Source organism: Herpailurus yagouaroundi, unplaced genomic scaffold (assembly GCF_014898765.1).
Source record: "Herpailurus yagouaroundi ecotype Mexico unplaced genomic scaffold, PumYag 67525, whole genome shotgun sequence".
In the NCBI taxonomy this organism is placed as follows: domain Eukaryota; kingdom Metazoa; phylum Chordata; class Mammalia; order Carnivora; family Felidae; genus Herpailurus; species Herpailurus yagouaroundi.
Window position 1 is genome coordinate 2865780 of NW_024420331.1, and position 20652 is coordinate 2886431.

Sequence of the window (20652 nt, forward strand, 5' to 3'; positions counted from 1 at the left end):
GTGCAGACTTGCTTGAAAAACTTCAGTCTTGCTCAGTCTCTCCATTCCAAATGGGGAAACTGAGGTCTAGATTAATTCATAAAGGCAGGAGTCAGCAAACACTTTAAGGGCCAGCTACTAAATGTTGCCAGTTTTCTGGGCCATATGGTTTCTTTCGGAACTGTTCAACCTGTCCTGGTGTGAAAGCAGCCACAGACAATACTTACCCAAACGGGCGTGGCTGTGTGTCAATGAAACTATAAAAACGCGTGGCTGGCCGATTAGGCCCACGGGCTATAGTTTGCCAACCCCTGGTTTAGGTCTCACGACTGGTTGGTGGAAACCCATATGGCTAGACCGCAAATACACCAACCTTCAGTTGTGTGTTCTTCCACTGGACGCAGCCTTCCTGTTTGAGGCAGGGTCTATAACATACCCAATTTCTGTAGAAGTTAAATACATACCTTTATGTAAGTTAAGACAAGTATCCGAGGATCTACAATCACAGTGTCTCTGTTTTACTAATGTAATAAGCCAGTCAATAATATTTCTGTCCAAGGGTTTTTTTTTTTTTTTCAACTGGAAAGTCCGAAACTAATTTCTTTCGAACAACTGTGAGCAATCTTGAGCATTCTATCTAATAGCTAGAGATGCCTCCCTAAGAGTCCTTGAGAATGACCATGGAGTAAGGCCAAGGTAGAGGAAATGAAGCCGTCACAATTAATGGGGAGAGTTATGGGTTTGGCTCTTCATGACAATGTTGGTATATTTTTTTTTATTTTTTATTTTTTTTTTTGCTGTTTGTGTAACACTTCCTCCAAATGCACACATAAAAATAGGTTTGTTGGAAGGCTAAAAAGCCATTGAATCGGGTCTTTTTTCTTGGAGATTGACTTACATTTGTCAGTTACACACATAACTATATTTTTCAGGAAGATGATTCTCCCTTCCATTTTGTGTCTAAAGAATACATTTGATAAAAGTGCTCCCTGTCCTGACGTGTCCTGTTTACAATGATAAAATGGCTTTCTGTCAGTGATTTCTCCGAATGGATGAAGATGGTGAAACAAAATGAAATTTGTCTCCCACAGGAAGTGTCCCTTATCTATCTCTATGACACCCCTCTTTACGGTGCCCTTTCCCCGTGATGCCCCCTCGCTGTGATGCCCCCACAGATGTGAGGACAGCTGTAGCGAAGTTTGCTTCTTCCACTTGGCTTACTCCGCCCTAGTAAAACTTCACTGCTGCCTTAATCTTTGGTTCCTGAGGCTCCGGGAGAGTCATTTTTTCAGTGCTGTTGAGAGTTTTATAGCCCTGAGCGGTTTTATGAAATAAAGTGTTCCAAAGGACTGTACTAGACGATGGGTGATATGAGTTAATACCATGCGTTCCTTCTGACAAGGAAGTGTTAGATGATAAGACAGCTTGCTGAAGGTTGAACTGATCCTTATCCAGATAAGCTCTGCACTTGAGGTTGCCTTTGTAGGGGGGACAATAGGCATAGAAAATGTTGTAAAAAATAGGTTTGTTTGTTTCGCCCTTGAATGATGATTTATACATAGCTGAAATTAAAATAATTTTCATGAAACAAAAACAGTTCAGAACTCGGTTTTTCCCCCTCTGTTTGTTTGTTTTTGCTGTTACTGCTCGAAGGATACTTACTTATTATTTTAAAATATTTCAAAAATATTTCCCAAGTAATAAATTCCATGCGATAAAAGACAACAAGCTGAGAGCATAATGCCAGAACATCTCAGGCGTGCCCAAAACGTGGAGGAAGCAATCTCATGGGACTTGGCCATTTCTCTTGTAAGGTCTTAAAACCCCATGGGAAGTCCACGTACGACATGCTATTGTTTGGGAGTTCCACTTAAAACACACTGGCAATATTCAATATTTTTTTTGAAGTTCTGGAAATCTAAAGTATACGCTTTTTCAAATACGTAGTTTACTCCAGCAGCCAACACTGCCAAACAGGACTAAAGAAGAAAAGAAATTAAGAAAATATGAGAATTGGGACTACTACAAAGTGACAAATGAAAGTTTTTAAAAGCAGCAGAACAAATCAACCCCAGCCTTGTTTGGGGATGTTAAAGTGGCATTGCTTCAGATGTGTTTCCCTCTCCTCTCACCCCCTCCTTCATTCAGAAATAATCATCTTGTCACCACAGGCACACATCCCATTTTGAAGATGTTTTCCAGGAACATGTCCCTGTCTTTAAAAGAAATTTTTTTTATGTTTATTTATTTTGAGAGAGAGAGAGAGAGAGAGAGTGCAAATGGGAGAGAGGCAGAGAGACAGGGAGACAGAGAATCCCAAGCAGGCTCTGCACTGTCAGCGCAGAGCCCAACGTGGGGCTTGATCCCACGAACCACGAGATCATGACCTGAGCTGAAATCAAGAGCCGGGTGCTCAACTGACTGAGCCACCCGGGTGCCCCTTCCCTCTCTTTTAATTTTGTGATCTGAATATTGGTGTGACTTCAGTCCCTTTGGCAAAGGGATTACTAGATGCACTGAAGGAAAATATGAACCTTTCTCTAATTGTAGACTGAGGGAAGGGTGAAGAACAATATTTTATTTCTTTCAATCATGTACAGCATGTACAACCAAAGAAATCACCTTTAGAGTTTGTCAACCGGTATCACAATCACCTACTATGTGTTGAAAGTCTAATTATCTAGCCTCAAGATTCCACATTTAAAAATTTTTCTTTAATGTTTTATTTATGTTTGATAGAGAGAGACAGAGCACGAGCAGGGAAGGGGCAGAGAGAGAGGGAGACCCAGAATGTGAAGCAGGCTCCAGGCTCCGAGCTGTGAACACAGAGCCCGACACGGGGCTCCAACCCATGAACCGTGAAATCATGACCTGAACCAAAGTCGGACGCTTAACCGACTGCCACCAGGTTTCCCAGTATCTTATGTATTTATACTGTTAAGTTGGATGCAGTCCTGTTATTTTTTATGAAACTAAATTAAGTCAATGACCCAGAGTTGGTTTTTTTTTAGAATGAGTTGGATATTAAAATAGAACAATATTTCCCTTTTGCGGAAAAGTCTTCCGATGAAGGTTTCAATTCATGGTAGACAAGTATTTCCTAAATGAAGGTCTTTTCATTAAGTCCTTGGTGAGCAGCTCCCAGCATGCCTTGGCCCAGCAGAGGTCCTTCTGTATGGTGCAGTTACTGTTGACTGAGATTCCAAATCCTCTTGGTTCTAACCAGGGCCACTCGGATGAAGAATCTTGCTTATTTGCTTTTCTCCCATCAGTGTAACCTTGGAAATCCCAATCTTCCCTTTGAAACACTGACTCTGACTTTGGTGTCTCTGTTTGCAAAACCAGCACGACCTGTTGTACTCATAAGAGGCATTTTCTGGGCCTGTGACAATGGAATAAAAAAGAAAGTGACGGACATGAATGACTTTTTAGAAGATGATGCCGCGAAAGTTGGATGCTGTGGGGGGTGGAGAACGAGCTTGGAATCAAACAGAACTGGGCTCGGGGGGCCTAGTTCCAGCACTCACTAGCTGTGCCAACTTGGGAAAGTGACGCTCTTGGAGTGCGTTTCTCCATCACTAAAGATCGGGGTAATAATGCATTCCTGTAGCATTATGAAGGGGACTAGAGCTCCATAAGATATGCAAAATACTTGGCACACAGCGTATGTTCAATAAATGCTAGCTGCTGTTATCATGACTACTTGCTGCTGCTGCTACTCATTCCAAAATCGAACATCGTCAAAGGTATCGAGATTTATCTTGTGGTCCATATTTGATCTTTCGAAGCAGATGAATACTTAACACACCTCAAATTGGATTCAAAGTAGGTAGACTTTGGGGTGTGGATATTGTTGTGAACACTCGTAGGCCAGTAAGTGTGTCATATGGGGAAGATTATGACATGTTTGGTATGTGGTCGTTGGACTAAGGCTTCCCCTTAATGCACCGTGGTTGATTGCACTAAAAATTCTTTGTTTCTTTTTAATTCAAAACTAAAAGAAACTTAAATATAATTGTGATGGGGCCTTCCAATGTGAAGTGGATGGTGTGTCTTCGAAAAGCTTTGAGTGTGAAGTACGATGCAATGGAATACTTCACTTCCTCCGCCACCAATGTCCATATATATTCCGATGCCGTGCAAACATTGATTGATCCTACTCCGTGTTCACATGGGAAGAAGTTAAGATTGGCACAAAGATACCATTGTTGTTAAGGAGGTTACTGTCCAGTAAATCTGGATGCTAGATTTAGTCCATGGTTATTTTTGAAATGTTACTTATCATTATAAACTCATGTACTAGTTGTAGGAAAGAAAGCATCCGGAACTGTGAAGGTTCAAGTTCAGTCCTTTGCTTCTTCAGCTTTTTGTTTAGACACTATTTGTGATGTTAATCACCACGTTCATTAAGTCTTAAATCCCCCACCCCAACCCTCATCGTGACTCTTTCATTTCTTAACAACTGGCAGACATTGGTGAATAATGAGCTACAACATTTTTTAAAGGTATTGAGCGTCTATTCCGACAGCACAAAGTACCCTATGGAGACATTGTATACACTGGTAGCAATGAGCAAATGTTTCTTTTATTTTTATAATTGTTTTGGAAAACCACATGATTGCCAAAGACAGCATACACATGGTCAATTTGGATTCATCCCAGCCTCTAAAAAAATCTGCAAAACACATTAAGGGTTGTAATGTATACAGTTGGGTGTTTTTTGTTTTTTTTTAACATGCCTTCCAGCTGTACATTTGTAATGTTTAATTTAGGTGAAAATTCTATGAAGGACTTAATTGATATGATCCAGAGGTTTGTTAACCATTTTAAATGACCATTGATTTTGCCAAATTTCATTCTGTGCCGTAGGAACATGGTCCATGCTGGGTTGCATTAGTGGCGATAAAACTCCCCTTATAGACTTGACTCTTGAGTCAAATGCTAAAATGGCAGCCTGGAAGCAAATGAACCACAGTCCTGGGGAGTGTGATTAAGCCTGGAAAACGTAGTGGAAATACCTGGCCATGGAGGGTCCCAAAAGTCTTTGGAGTAAGGTGTTTCTCCCGTAAAGCCTTCCCCCTCCCCCCCACCCCCCATATACTTCTATCTGACTCTTCATTTACTCCACCTGTGCTCAGAAAATTCACACCTGGGATTTCTGTGCTTTAAACTCATTTTGGCAATTTCCTTTCACATTTCTAGGATACTTCTTGAGATGGACCCTAAACTAGAATTCCAGGCTCGCATCCTCAGGATACACTTCACTATACTATAAAATGCAAATAACATAAAACTACCCGTGTCCTCATTTTTAAACCGTCATTGTATTTTAGGACTACAGGAAAGAAAATGCTTGTCAGTTGACAACTTCCCCTTGTTGTTCAGTGTTGATACACGTAATTGGTTATCAAGGGGATGAAATGCACGTAGCATGAAATGTTTTCTTCAGATTCCAGTTTTAAAGTTAGTGTTTCGGACATTAAGACGTTGTAATAACCAGTTGTGAATCACTGCAGGGAAAACCTATCACTAGCACCTGAACTCGGTGTTTTCTGTTTGTCTGTAATCTAAAAACAAGCATCTACTCTGCTAATTTGCAACAGCAACTTTCCCGCCACGGGAGAAATGTCGCCCTGAGGGCAAGGCCTTTCTTTTCAGCACACACAGTGGAGAGAATCAAGCTTTTTGACAGAGAAGGAGACAGATAGGTCCACTGCCTTTGGTATCTTCCACAGAATGTCCAAATACCAAGTGTGTGGATCCTTCCAGAAAGCTCTCGATAGACTCAGAAGTGTTCATTTACGAGAACCGGAAATATTTCCAACTCTCCGGTGGCACCAGGATAACTATGAGAACAGCATAATCTGAGAACTTTCTGCATCACCTTAATTCTTTCTCAGGATTTGGGACTAACGTGCCACATTATTTTCCTAAACTCTGTAGGAGCCCTCATTCACCCACCCTCCCATCCATCTATCCACTCACCCATTCATCCACCCATTTCTCTAGCAAATTCTCTAGAATCTGCTATGCAGCAAACATGGTATCAGGTATTTTGAATCCACTGGGGAAAAAGCGAGACCGGAGTCCTGTCCTAATGATGCTTTCCTTCGAGGGAGTTCACGTCTTTTGTATCTGAAGTTTTCTAACAAGAAGAAGAGGCAGGGGTAATCTCTGAATGTGTTACTAGAGAATATTGGCACTGGGAGACTTAAGTTGTACCAAATTGACTGTGGGTGGGATCCTCGTTACTTATGCCGTAGATTCAATTCGGATGGAACTCCGTATCCCATCCCTGGAATCCCCTCCGAGGGTGAGATACCTACCGGGTCTCCGATGATCAAGGACACGCCGACTCCCATACTTTGAAACAATACATCGGATTGTAATTGAGCTACTTTTGTTCTGAATCTCTTTCTGTGCACCACAGAGCATGCTATAGACCACAGCTAGAACTGTTTGTGTGGAATACCAGCAGCCCAGGAAACAGACTCAGGTTATAGGCAGACGTCTTTTGACTGGTTTCCTAACTACTTGGTGCTCTGAAGACTTGGGGAGTCTCTCAGATCTTGGAACCTTGCAAAGGCCCTTTAGAGAGGTCAGCTCTTTAAAGTCTTGCAGGCAGCGTGCAGGATGCTTTTATCTGAGCTTCCATTCCCACTTAATGAATCGCTTGTACAATGGTGATGAACAGAGGCCCAGTTGTCCTATTCTCTATACAACAGGAGCATATTTAATAGAGACACTTCAGATGTTGCTGTGTCCGATAACTGTTGGCCCAGATTTCCTCCATAAGGTTTCAGGAAGTAAATGGTCATTAAGATTCACGTGAACAACTCTGGTTTCCACAAGGAGCCAGGAACCCACCTACCCACTATCTTTCAGCCTCCCTCTGACCCTAAGGGCTGGTTCTCGCCAGAATCAAATCTCTTTAGCATCCTATGCTACAGAGGGCTCCTAAGGAGATCTCTTTTCTGGACCTAGGATTTTGTTTAGGGCTGGAATACTCTTTGGGAGCTAGAGGCCAAGGGCAGGAATATCAAATTCTCTAGCAATATCATTCCATCTTGACAAAACAAAACGCACCTTTCTGATTGGCACACCTCCACACTGTTCTACGTGTAGATCGTGGCATAATTGTACCAACCTCTCCGAGGACATGTCAGGTTGCCCTTGTACCCTGAGCACCCAAGATGCCATTTTCCGTTAAACCAACATGAAGGTCCCCTTAGGTACATTTTTTTAATGAAAAAATTGGGGGTTTTTTTGGTTATTGGGGAAGCTTATAGCTGCAAATGGTTAGTGGTAATTTTCAAGGAACTGGTTAAATGGAAAAATTCGGGAAATCATTATAACGAAGTTCAATCATGAAGAGAAAGTTAAATATAGGGGCTCAGTTTCTTTAGGTATTGTGTAAAAGGGAATAACATTGCAAAGAAAAACCAGATAAAAGAGTAAAAACCACAGTGCTAACATTTGAGTGCAGCAGTACTGAAGGTCACAGGTAGTGTAAATTCTCTGATTATTACCAGGCAGAAATGAGCTTTATTTCAGGGAAATGGATCATTATTAAGTCATCTGTCTGATCTAGAGCCAGCAGCACAATCTAATGATTTCATTCCTGGATTATTTTTAATATATAGAAGTAATGATGTATGGAAGCGTTCGTGCGATTACTTTAATAGTATAGTATCCTCTTAAATTCCTTTTGTTAAATAAAATAAGGTTGCATTGCAAGAGAGTATGTATTTTCTTAGTAATGCCTTGCACTTCCTTGTCTTACAATTCAATAAATCATCTTACACCTGTCAGCACATACAGTCCAAGATTTATTGCCTGATCCAATGCGTAGTAGATAGCTCCTTGGCCAGAGAGCAGTTTCTGAAACTAATTTAATCAAAGTGTTTTTATAATATAGTGAACTCTGGCTTGATGTCTCAAATATGTATTGATGTCTTCAGAAACGAATGATTTAATCTTATCTGAGTTTGAAAGAGAATTCTGATTTGGCTTTGTGTGATTTCTGTTATAGACAGGAAATCGTTAGTTGCATTAATTATTATTCACGTACTCCTTTGTCAAGCAAGCACTTACTGGTGCCTCAATTTGCGCGTATAGCAGTCGGCTAGATTCTCAGCAGAGTGCTGGAGGGTGGAACGAAAAAAATTCTAGGTAGGTAGAAAGACACAACCTCAGAAGGAGCAACTGTCATGTTCATTCTGCAGGGCAGTAGTGATTATAGCTGGCTTCTACTGGGGAAATTAAGGCTAGACAGCTTTTGGACTTTTGATCATGTGATACTATAGTAATACAAACTTAGAAGATTACCTTGGTGACCACGCATGGACCCGCTTGGCTGGGCAAAAATTAGCGGAATGAAAACCAACACTTCTCAGAAGAAGATGGTTAGAGTGGTAACCTTGAGAAAGAAGAAAAGGGAAAACTGAAGTCAAGGGGCCTTCTAATAAACAACCAGGCAACCCTAGAGAGTGGTTGATAGAATGCATGAAGGAGAGGTCAGAGTCTAAGAGTATGTTGAGTTTAGTTCTCGCCTGGAGAATGGTCATTATCCTTTGTAAAGACTAGAAAATGGGATGAAATTTCAAAGGGGCAGATGATGCCGTTAAGAAAGTTGAGTTTAGGGGCGCCTGGGTGGCGCAGTCGGTTAAGCGTCCGACTTCAGCCAGGTCACGATCTCGCGGTCCGTGAGTTCGAGCCCCGCGTCAGGCTCTGGGCTGATGGCTCAGAGCCTGGAGCCTGTTTCCGATTCTGTGTCTCCCTCTCTCTCTGCCCGTCGCCCGTTCATGCTCTGTCTCTCTCTGTCCCAAAAATAAATAAACGTTGAAAAAAAAAAAAAAGAACGTTGAGTTTAAAATAAGGTAGCATCAAAGCTTTGGGAACAAGAGACCAAAGTTTAGGTCACACTTGAGATCTGAGGTCAAACTTTGAATATTATCAGGATAGAGGAGAGAGTCAAAGCTGGAAAAGAATACATGTTGGCTGAGGCAATATTTATGGCTGAGGCATATGTATGTGTGTGTGTGTGTGTGTGTGTGTGTGTGTGTCATATATATATATGAAGTCACTGTTTTGTCATCATTGTTTAGAGATGGAAAGAACACATTCTGGTTTAAGACTCACTTGCAGTCAAAATTACGCAGTGCTAAAGTCTGCCTTTAATTATAGTAAAATGTGTTTGATTTGAAAATGTATTCATTAGCTATATAAGGGACGCTCCGTTCAAATAAAACTAATGCATTAGAGAAAAACAATGGTTAGTGGAAGGCCGCTATATGATTTACTGTCACCATTGAACTGTCGAGCCGTCTCTGACGTCATGGGTTAGCATTCGACCTCCCTGGAGTGTCCGATCACAGTGGTCAACCAAGATCACAGACATTTGAAAATCAGATGACAAAAGTCACGCTGAAACGTTCTGAGAGCGAACTTTAACGTTTGCTTTCAGCTTTGTGTGCTTTGTGTCAAGCCAAATCGTAAAGAGGTGCACTGACTTCAACCAGTTGGGGGGGGTGGCATTATGTTTTCATCATAAACAGATGAGTTTGGGTCCTCTGCTGGCTGACTGCCCTCTCCCCCTTTCAACACCACTTAAACATTTTTCAAAACAGCATTTATAAGTAATTGAGAATACACTGGGGCAACTTCACCAAGACTGATTTTTTTTTTTTCCTGGAACTTTCTGAACATCTGAGTTCTATCTATGTTTTTATTAGAAAAAGCAATTCAGACTTGCCAATGGTGACGGGGTAAAAAGCACGGTTGACTGAGGTACACATTCATTCCCAAACCTTCCGTCTGCCATGACATGGGGTCATCTCCCCGCTCTGCCCAAATTCTCCAGCCCTGCCTCGTTTCACCCCTGTTTCCCAGTGGAGACTGAAGGAACTAGGGGCCAAGAATAAGGCCTGATGACAAAGACTGAGTAATAGCATCAAAAGAACAGCACAGGCATTACTTACCCCCCACTTAGCTTCTCTTCTCTGTAAAAATTTTACTTCCCCCGCCCCCCCCCGCCCCAGAGTGTCACAACATTCAGGTAAGTGGTTCTCAAACTTTAGCACTCCCCAGAATCCCCTGGAGGGCTTATTAAATCACAGGATCTGGGCCGCCTCGAGTTTCTCATTCAGCAGATCTGGGGCAGGGCCCAAGAGTTTGCCTTTCCAACCAGCTCCCCGGGGAGGAGGCCGCTGCGTGGTCCACGCTACATTTTGCAAACTAGACTCTATGGACAGGACAAGATGGGACTTTGTAATTCGTAATTGTTTTAACGGGCAAGTCTCCTTCCAGTTCTCTGAATATTGGACAGTTTTCTCTCACTGGGTTAAAAGCAAATGGCTTTAAACATTTTTTTTTAAAGCGACATTTATTCTTTGACTTCCTCTTTAGCAAAACATTGTATGTGCAAACCAGGATCTATTCCGGGGAAATGGGAGTTTGTTCATTTCCGAAATACATTGAACCTTAAAATGTCTTTGGTCATGTATACACAAACCAACTCTGGGAAAATGGCTTAATCATTGTTTTTTTTTTTTTTTGTAAAGCACCACAAGTAAAATAATTAACTCTCTAGAATTATTATTATTATTATTTATTTTATTGTTATTATTTTTGGCCAGTAGACAGGTGGCTCTCGATCAAAGACACAGAATATTATGGACAAAGATGGAAGGAATGAAATGGTTTCACTGCGGTTTCCATCATTGTAAATATTTGCATTTTACCTTTTAGTCTAGGGGCTTTTCTAGTCTTCAGGGCAGTTTTGTTGCAGAGTTGACCTTTCAAAGAATCTGGGTAGGGCAGTGAATCTATTGTTTTGTCATCAAGAGTTCTTAACATTTTCCCCCCTACATCTTTGATTTACCGCATTAAAAAATCTTGTTGGATTATAAACATCTGTATCATACTTCTGTTATATTTCTGGTGAGATAATTACTGCTGAAATCAACAAACTAAGTTGGTATGGTAGTAATAGGTTGCAAGGTCTAAATCAAGGTAACCAGAAGTTCTTTCTAAAAAAATTTTTTTAATGTTTATTTACTTTTAGAGAGAGAGAGAGAGAGACTGTGAGCGGGAAAGGGGCAGAGAGAGAGGGAGACACAGAATCCGAAGCAGGCTCCAGGCTCTATGCTGTCAGCACAGAGCCCGATGTGGGGCTCGAACTCGTGAACTGCAAGATCATGGCCTGAGCCGAAGTCGGACGCTCAACCGACTGAGCCACCCAGGCACCCCCAGAAGTTCTCTTTAGCCATTAGGAATACTTGAGTGATTCAACAAAGTATTGCCCTGTAATTTCCAGTCAAAAAAGTCCTCTGAATTTCTGAACCGTAATAATCGGTGTCGCTTGCAAAGCACTGTTTTAGTAAGGTTCCTGGGCTTTTCTATGACAAATTCCCATAAATTCACACTTCTAGCGACATCTATATGTACTTTTATCCCTGCACTCACTATATGTATATGCTGCATTACAAAAAAAGACTCTTTTTGTTCTGAATAAATCTTACAGTGTAAAACTAGTAAAGTGAGTAAGTTATGAATTTGTGTCCACTGTGTTACAGACCCCAAGATGCAGCAGCCCGATGTCTCAGTTTTGAGCAATAATTCTTGCTTTTGGCTACACATTAGAATCTCCTGGGGAGTTTTCAAGATTCCAATCCCTGGACCTTACCCCAGCCTAAGTAATTCAGACGCTGGTTGGGTGTAGATTGAGCGTGGTGTTTGTTCAGTTCCCCAGGTGATTGCAGCAAACAGGCCAGGGTGGGAACCACTTACCCTGTGATCCGGCATCATCTCCCTCCCTCCCTCCCTTCCTTCCTTCCTTCCTTCCCTCCTTCCTCCCTTCCTCCCTTCCTTCCATAACTTCTATGTTTTTTTAATTTCGACTCCATGAAAATCACCTTGATTGGACAAAGACAGAATCGGTCCTACTAAATGAGGAGGAAATGGCTGAGTAAAGATGGTCAAGTCAGGGATGAAGGATGCGGTTTGAATTCAAGGAATTTGAGATTCAGAGGTCTAAAACCCAAGGAAGGTTCTGTCTTTGAAGGTTATTCAGGGCTGAGAAACAATGGCATGCTTTCATATTCTTCTTTGATTCTCTAGGCTGTCCCAAATGGGGAATTCTCTTACTAACATTGATTTTGTAAATTCTTAACAGACCAGACCCCTTTGGATGGAATGGAATTTTAATCTATTTTTTTGAGTCAAAGAGTGTAACCTCCCTTGGCTTTAATACTTTTTGCACCTCCCAGATGGGGATATGAATTTTGTGAACAATATGAATCCTTCTTGGGAATGCCACAAATTCAAGAGCAGAGCTGCCCATGTATTGAATTTTAATAATCATTTTCAGCAGCTGGTCCAGAAAAGGCATATTCCTCTAAAACCTAAAAGTTTGAGGAGATAAATGTTGCTATAGAAACAAAGCAAATCAGAGTGATCGATGCCAAATTATTAGATCAAAGACTCAACTATATTTCCATTCGTTGAAGGCTAAACATCCACCATGAGACATTCAGGTCTGGTAAAAATGTTTGATGGTATTAAAACCCGATTTAAGTAGAAAAGTCAGAACATGTTCGTTAATGAGTATCTAACAATGTCATCATCTACTTAAAACGGAGGAAAGGGGATAAGATCAAGATTATTCAATCTCTGAGTGATGGAGGAAGTAAAGCTCGAAGTGACATATACAAACAAGGTGTATGACGTTCATCAGTTTCAGGGGATTTTACAGACATTAATTATCTTGTGCTCTAAGGACCCCTTTGAGGTGTGTCTTATGATGAAGAAAAAAGACTGAGGAAAGTCGAGTGGATGGAAAAAGCAATTAACGAGTGATTCCACACTCGGTGTGTACCTGCAACCCAACGCTTGACACTTATTCACACCCACCATGCTCTTGCTGGAACGACCTTGATTCCATATGAGGTCCTTTCTGAGTCTTTTTCAGCCTGGATCTTCTGCTTCTCTGAGCAAAAGTTGACAGAGGAATTGACTCGGACATTTGCGTTTCACCCATGCTTGAAAGCCATTGTTTTCTTTTATGAATTAAAAATCGTTTTGGTAGCCAACAAAAAGGAACGAAAAGAGTTTTCTTTAGAATTTTGGGTCGCTGAATGATTGAAATTTTAGGCATATTCCTCCGCTCTCATAGCACGGATTGAAAATGTTAAGTGAGGGGCGCCTGAGTGGCTCAGTCAGTTGAGTGTCCGACTTCGGCTCAGGTCATGATCTCTCGGTCCGTGAGTTGGAGCCCCACGTCGGGCTCTGTGCTGACAGCTCGGAGCCCGGAGGCTGCTTCAGAATCTGTGTCTCCCTCTCTCTCTGCTCCTCCCTGCTTGTGCTCTGTCTCTCTCTGTCTCTCAAAAATAAATAAACATTAAAAAAAGATTTGTTTTTAATAAAGAAAATGTTAAGTGAGCTGAGTTGTTCAAAATGTAAAATGATTTGGACCAACAGAGAAAACACTCCGTATTAGCCAATAAAAAGTGTTTAGGTTATTTTTTTTAAGATGTTCTTATTGTTTCTAAGGAGACCAACTTTCTGCAAAGGACCAGTAATCAACTCTGTCATTGTGGCTCCTAAGTGGCAACAGCCAACCCAGTTTTTGTGCTCCCGTAAAACTTTATGGATGCAGAAATGTGAATTTCATATACTCTTCGTGGGTCACAAAATTTCACCTTTTCATTTTTTCAAATCATTTGAAACTGTCAAAACCATTCTGAGCTGGCAAGCCATACACAAACAAGTGGTGGGCGGGATTTGGTCTGCGGGCTGTACAGTGCCATCGGCCCCTGCTCTGGGAGATTCAGATTTCCCCAACTTGAAAACTTTTCTTTTGAGCAGAAATAATCAACTACTACTGTCAGTCTGTTTTCCGATATTTCCATGATCTTTTCACCATCTAATTCTTTTTTTTTTTTTAGTTTATCATTTTTGAGAGAGAGAAAGAGAGAGAGAGAACACAAGCAAAGGAGGGGCAGAGAGAGAGGGAGACACAGATTCTGAAGCAGGCTCCAGGCTCGAACTGTCAGTGTAGAACCCGACGCGAGGCTTGAACCCATGAACTATGAGATCATGACCTGAGCCAAAGTCCGCCGCTCAACCAACTGAGCCACCCAGGCGCCCCTTCACCATCTAATTCTGGACTGACAGCTGGTTGCCTCTTATGTGCTGTGTGGAGGCCGATTCCAGAGCCTGGATAGGGGCAAATGAGCAGAGAAAGGCAGCAAAAGAGCTGCCCAACTGGACCTTCATGGCCCTTCTACTTACGCCACAATCCTAGGAAATGCTTCCTGTGTGTTCCACTGATAAAAGTTACAATCGTTTTATCTGAAATACTTCTCTATGGGCACAAATTTTGCAATGGGAACTTCTACATGTCAGATTTTCAGAGGTTCCTAGTAATCCAGCTTCCTTCACCTCAGTATTGATTCTCAAAAGTGACACATGTGGTTACGGGTCCGTTGCTCGCCTCTCTTATTACCGGCAGAAATAAGGCCAGGGGACGAGGAGTTGTTGTTGGATCTGCTAAAATTAGAACTAGGTGAATCTAACTCTACTGAGATATTTACCTATCTCCATTAAAATCTGAAAGCGCTTCTAGACCATAAATGGTATTTAAAAATTGCTCCCTGTGTATTATTGACTACCAGATTAGAATATAAACCCCGAACTCTGGACGATGGAATTTATAACTATATGGAGCAGGTTCTGTGGAATTAATGTAGAAATATCAAATAAAACCTGACAAGGTAAATACAGTATCGCGTATCAAAATGGCTCAAATTGTAGTCCACGGAACACTAGACTTAAATTTGTATGTAGATTGAGTTTTATTATGTTTTTGAAGTTCCCTGGGCGGCCTGTCTTGCCAGGGCATTTGGAAATGTTAGCTATCATAACCAATGAAAAAAGGCATTAAAAAATAAAACCAGCATAAATCACACGTATCCGCGGTCCATCATGAGTTGAACCTTAAACTCCTGCGATGTAATTAAAACATCTTAAGTGTTTCGTTACGTATATAAAGAGTTTTTGCCTTCACGCAGGTGGCATGTGTTAATACGGGTGTGTTTTCATATTAAGGATTGTGATTAAAGTTTCTTAGAAGAAAATGTATGGATTGTGGCACTCAACGTGTTCATATCCTGATGGTGCTGGAGCGGTGGTGTTGGATGTCAGGGCTACAAACACGGTTCCTGAATGTCGCTCTGAATATTATGGCATGAAACAAGCCAGATCTGTGTTTGCCTTGAAAGGCATCCAGACTTAATATTATACTTTAAAGACATTTTCAAGCATTGACTTCGGAATAAGAGCAAACATTCTTTAAGGCCTGGATAAACCCGAAAGGAATTACTGAAATCTCCTGTTTCAGGCATACATTTTAATAGTGGCACTCAATGACAAGTCATTAATTCCCTGCAACCTGATTCTTAGGTACGGGTCTCCAAAGGCTAAAATTAGCAGTATTTTTGTCTGCTTACCTTGCTGTTCGATTAGGGATCGGCGTATGTGGAAATACAAAGCTCATCTGTTAAGTTGCATTGACTATTCTCGGCTGGTGTCCAGATCCGATGCCTACAGGCTCGTATTGAGATTGATGTGAAATCCGCTATCCTGCCCTGGACTGTTAAAGCATCAGCTCCGATAACCCTCACTGAAAACTACATGACATGGGGGGCGCCTGGGTGGCTCCGTCGGTTAAGCGTCCGACTCCGTCCGGCTCAGGTCATGATCTCGGGGTTCATGGGTTCGAGCCCCTGGGGTCGGGCTCTGTGCTGACAGCTCGGAGCGTAGAGCCTGCTTCAGATTCCATGTCTCCCTGTCTCTCTGCCCCTCCCCTGCTCACACTCTGTCTCTCTGTCTCTCTGTCTCTCTCAAACAGTAGAAAAAAAAGTTATGGGAAAAATTAACATCCTTTCCGGTTATCAGTCCAATCATTGGCTTAATATTAAGACACCAAATCCGCCTTGCAGAAGGACCATCGTGTATCTTTACTTTTAGAAGGACCGTCTTGAATTATTTATGTGTTACATGTATAAAACACATACCAGACTCCAAAGACTTAGTAAAAAGAAACGAAAATAATGTAAAATAGCTCATCAGTTTTTCTTTAAGATTTTATTTTATTTTATTTTATCTTTTTTTTTAACGTTTTATTTATTTTTGAGACAGAGAGAGACAGAGCATGAACGGGGGAGGGGCAGAGAGAGAGGGAGACACAGAATTGGAAGCAGGCTCCAGGCTCTGAGCCATCAGCCCAGAGCCCGACGCGGGGCTCGAGCTCACGGACCGCGAGATCATGACCTGAGCCGGAGTCGGACGCTTAACCGACGGAGCCACCCAGGCGCCCCTAAGATTTTATTTTTAAGTCATCTCTACAACCATGGTGGGGCTTGAACTCACAACCCCAAGATCAAGAGTCTCCTGTTCCACTGACTGAGCCAGCCAGCGCCCGCAGCTCATCAGTTTTTTTAATATTCATCACAGGTTGAAATAATATTTTGGTTGTTGAATGAGGTAAAATATAGTCTTAAAATTAATTTTAACTGATTCTTTTTACTTTTGTTTTTTAACATGACTATTAGAAAATTTTAAATGTGATTCACATTTGTGGCGGACATTGTATTTCCGGTGACTCCTGGTTTTGAGCCTGGAATTCGGAAGATATGTGACCTCTAGAAAAAAAAAAAATGGAGGAAGAAAAAACAATCTCTTGTATTTGCACATGTCTTTCAAAAGGAAAAACATCTTTTTTATTTTTATTTAATTTTGACAGAGAGAGACAGAACATGAGCGGGGGAGGGGCAGAAAGCGAGGGAGACACAGAATCCGAAGCAGGCTCCAGGCTCCCAGCTGTCAGCACAGGGCCCGATGCGGGGCTTGAACTCACAGACCACGAGATCATGACCTGAGCCGAAGCCAGAGGCTCAACTGACTGAGCCACCCAGGCGCCCCAAAATCCTTTTTTACTAATGTGGCTATTACTCATAAGAAGGTGTACTCATAAATAATGGATTAGGGGTCTCCTGGGTGGTGCAGTCAGTTAAGTGTCCGACTTTGGCTCAGGTCATGATCTCATGGTTCGGTTCATGAGTTCGAGACCCGCATCAGGCTCTGTGCTGACAGCTGAGAGCCTGGAGCCCGCTTCGGATTCTGTGTCTCCCTCTCTTTCTCTCTCTCTCTCTCTCTCTGCCCCTTCCCCTCCCGTGCTCTGTCTCTCAAAAATAAATGAACATTAAAAATTTTTTTTAAAAATAATACATTAGGATTATTTTCCCAGTAAACTTTCAGTTGAGTTCTCCCGGAAGAAGACCATGGCTCACAATCCACGTTGGAAGGTGACCCAGGAGGCATCTGTAGGGCAGAGGGGAAGCGGGACCAAGAAGGGAAGGAAGCGGAAAGAGGGTGTGGACTCGAGCAGGTTGTTGCTGTGGGCCACTGGGCCCCTCTCGCTGGGGCTCTCTGGAAGATGTTACGGGGCACGACTCGGAGCGTTCCCACTTGGGAGATGAGGGGAACTGGGCTTTTCATCCACCTCCTGCCCCTAGAGGCATCAGCTTCCCCTTGTTTTCCCCAGCACCCCAGCCTGCTCTGCCTGGGGCCAGATAAAACCCCAGTGCGGAGAAGAACAGGACAAGAACAGGTGCTCGCAGCCTAAAGTCACCAGCAAGCCTGAGGCACGGGGTTGGTCCCCTTGTTGTGGTGCCTGCTACTGACACCAAACTGAACGCGTTTCGATGGTTCCTGGTGTACGTGTTCATTTTCTCCCCTGACCTAGACAGTAGCCCAGATTGTGGATGGGAAGACTGAGCCCGAGAGTCCCTTGTCCAGGAGAATTCAGGTGGGAGGGCAGCCCCCCGTCTCCTCACTCTGCATGTGTGGTCACTCCGGCCTGCCTCCTTCGGTCTCCACGAAGCTCAGCTCCGTAAGGAGATGTAAATATGTTGACGTTTCCGAGGTGAGAACAGGAAACTAAAACTATTTTTTTGGTACTCTGTAGAATTCCTTAGATATCCACAGGGAAGTGGATACTTACATACGCTTAGTCCCCCGACCCTTATGCCAAAAAACATTATCTCTCTTCTGCACAAAGCACAGCCAAAATTAGGAGGTTATAGGACCTGCTGACCGCCACACAGGATGTTAGCGATACAGTTAAGTTCTAGAAAACTCCACAGAAGTCCCTGTGGTGGAAGCTTCTGGATGCATGGTTCGCTGAGCGCTGGATTTTGTTACCTTCCCATTACCCGGGCTTTCTTCGCAAGTGTTGTCAGTCCCTTTGGTACTTCTTGGAAACAAGTGTCTCCCGGCTTCACTTCCCTTTATTATGCTTGTAAGTGACTCAGTAATTCTTTGTGGACTTCAGTAACACTTGTACTATTTAAATGTGAATAACCCCAAAGGATCTAGATAGGTCAGTGTGTTTAAACCACAGGCTTTAGTCTACACATTAGTTGATTAAAAACAGATTTTTATACATGATGTATGCTCAATAAAGGGAGGGGAAGCAAGCAGATGTTTGTAAAATCTAAATGTGTTAGATTATATTTATTCGGCTCTCTTTTGCTGACTCGCTTTAGAAAACTCATACCTGTGATAGCTGAACCGTAAACAGTTAGATGATATCTTTCCCTAGAAATTTCCTGCTCTGAAGGGTCAGCCAAAAAGACAAGTAAAAAGATTCCCTAAGATTAACATACCAAAAGAAGTTGACAAATACACCACAAAGTAGTCATATCTAGATCAAGGACGACCCTGAATAATGGAGTGCCTCAAAATTATACTCTGGTCTCCGACCATAAAATGATTGGTGGCATTTTTCTCCTTTTAAAATATTTCTATTTGAGACTCTTTGAGTGTTTGAGAGTTCGTGTTGGTCTTCCAGTCCGGATGAAATATGTGCAGAACCTCCCTCTGAGTTCCGAACACATGAGAATTACAGATAAAATATTTTCAAATGGATTTTTAAAGCCAACAACCGGGGCACCCAGGTGGCTCAGTCGGTTGAGCATCCGACTCTGGCTCAGGTCATGATCTCACAATTCGTGGGTTCGAGCCCCGCGTCGGGCTCTGTGCTGACAGCCCGGAGCCTGGAGCCTGCTTTGGATTCTGTGTCTCCCTCTCTCTCTCTGCCCCTTCCCCGCTTGCGCTCTGTCGCCCTGTCTCTCTCAAAAACAAACAAACAAATAAGACTAATAACCGTGTATAAACATACGAGGAGAATCTCCAAGGACTGGAAATGAAAGGAAATGTAGAATGGTGAGGGAAGGCTGAAACTGGGCTACTCATGAGAAGTGGGGACGAGACAGAGCAGTGGGGACCTGAGGGGCACACGGCGGAGACAATCCCGCACGGGACAGGAGACCCAGGGCTCCCCAGGTACATCCTGGACTCATCGCTCCCACCTTCTCTGGAATTGGATCCAGGTAGAATTCTCAGGGCAGGAAACAGAGGCACCGAGTCATACCAGGATCTGTGCCTCTCTGACACACGGGTGTCTCGTGGGAGGGTCCTCGCCAGGGAAACAACCCCGAGCCCCGTCATCAAGAGTTCGGGTTCTTAGGAAGTGTTGCACACAGGAAAATAATGGAATTGCTTTTTTTAAATTTTCGAATAGGCTGAGGAATAAATAAGAATGTTTCGTTCTCTTGAAATTATGAAGGAGGGGGGCGCCTGGGTGGCGCAGTCGGTTAAGCGGCCGACTTCGGCTCAGGTCATGATCTCGCGGTCCGTGAGTTCGAGCCCCGCGTCCGGCTCTGTGCTGACAGCTCAGAGCCTGGAGCCTGTTTCCGATTCTGTGTCTCCCTCTCGCTGACCCTCCCCTGTTCATGCTCTGTCTCGCTCTGTCTCAAAAATAAATAAAAAAAAAAAAAATAAATATCATGGAGGAGAAGTTAGGAGGGAATTGCACCCTGGGAACAGGAAGAGAAAGTAATTCAAGAAGAGGGAGCTGTGATAAAGAATCTGTGGGAAATGAAAAAGGTGGTCCTTGGAATAAAAAGAATCAGGCAATAGGATAAAGAGCAGATTGATCGGCTTAACTTGCTTAAGAATGACCAGAGAGATTTCTGCTTCTGACTTACACATCTTAGCCGTTAAATAAAAGCGATTATTTTCCTGCATACACCTTCCTAAATCTAAAGTTTTGGAAAGTAGGAGAAGTAAACACTCTGAGAAAGCAACTTCACCGTGTAATGAGCTATTATCACCTTTATGAAGTTGTAAATTTTCATAATCCGCCCCCCATACTCTTTTCAAATCCTTTCTCTCAGATGGCATTACAAATCCTCGATCTGTTTTCTTTTGCACAAACTTTCCTTCTGTCCCATATGTCCGCTGAATTTGTGAATTGCCTGACTTTTGAGACACATAGTCGCCCTAATCCTTTGCCCTGATCTTGGTCCGTGACATTGTTCTAACCCCTGCCCGTGGACCGCGCTTCCCCGCACACACCTTCACATCTTCCCAAGAAGTCCCCTCTTGTTCGCCAGACACTCCCTCGCCCATCCTTCCACCCGCGCCCACCCTTCCCAACTCAGCGGGAAGACTGTGTCCTCCGGGAAACCTTCTCCAGGCGGCCCCGGCTCTGCCCCTTGGCTCGCTTAGAGCATCTCTCACCCAGCGGCAGTGCCATCTCCTTGTGGA

General features: G+C 42.9%; 1 protein-coding gene across 7 annotated transcripts in view; it reads left to right on the forward strand.

Moving 5' to 3' along the window:
- MID1 (midline 1) overlaps nt 1-20652 on the forward strand; it is a 590830-nt gene that overhangs the window by 500166 nt on the left and 70012 nt on the right. The gene's annotated exons all lie outside the window — the stretch shown is intronic.